Below are 991 nucleotides of genomic sequence, written 5' to 3' on the forward strand. Positions count from 1 at the left end.
CTTAAAGTTAGGGTGTGAGAAAAGTGGCTTTGGAACTGTTTTGAAAAGTAGTTCCAGTGTCATCTTTCATTTTTCCTCTGCTTTGTCTTCAATTATTTCCTTCCTTTGTTCTTCAGATTCCCTGAGCTCTTACAGAGCTCTCACATGGCTTATTCACTCTTACCCCTAGACCTCTTTGTCCTGCAATCAGTTTCTATGTCATTGCTTTTATGTCCACATTTCTTCTTTAGTAACTTTTTTTTTTTTAAATCTTGCCCTTTCTTCAGTAGGATTTGGAATCAAAGTCTTGTCTCAGTAGATCAGAGCAGAATTTCCACACTATCAGTATACAAGCTAGGCCAGAACCAACACAATTCCTTGTCTCAGAGCTTGTACAGCAGATACTGAACTTTACAACTACTTAGCAGTTGACGCTAGTTCAATGACTGTCACTGAGTAATAATTAGGATTTCTGCTAAGTTCATAGAATCATTTAGGTTGGAGAAGACCTTTAAGATCATCAAGTCCAACTGTTAACCTAGCGCTGCCAAGTCCACCACTAAACCATGCCCCTAAGCGCCACACCTACACGTCTTTTAAATACCTCCAGGGATGGTGACTCAACCAAGCTTCGTTGCCCTTCTTTGGATGCATGTTTAACTTTAAAAGTTAAACCTTTTAAAGAAAATAGTCTACCAAAGAAAATCATAACCTGCTCAAGGTGCTAAGACATTCCTGTTATCTGATAAGCAGAAACCCTACCCTTCCAATATTATTAAATACATTTTCTATTGTTACTCCTTACTTTAAAAAAGAGGGAAAGGATGTATGGCCTACAGAGCCCTAAAAACCTACACCTACATGTGAAGGCTTCCACAACAATTTCCCAGAAAGTTATTCTTCAAACCAACACTCATTTTGAATCAGTACAAAAATGAAGGGAAGAAGGACTAGGGTCTGACCAAGAAAGGAAGGGTAATATGTAGTATTACTCCATAGTAACGTGGAGAGG

The sequence above is a fragment of the Pygoscelis adeliae genome, unplaced genomic scaffold (assembly GCF_000699105.1).
Source record: "Pygoscelis adeliae isolate BGI_AS28 unplaced genomic scaffold, ASM69910v1 Scaffold66, whole genome shotgun sequence".
NCBI lineage: Eukaryota > Metazoa > Chordata > Aves > Sphenisciformes > Spheniscidae > Pygoscelis > Pygoscelis adeliae.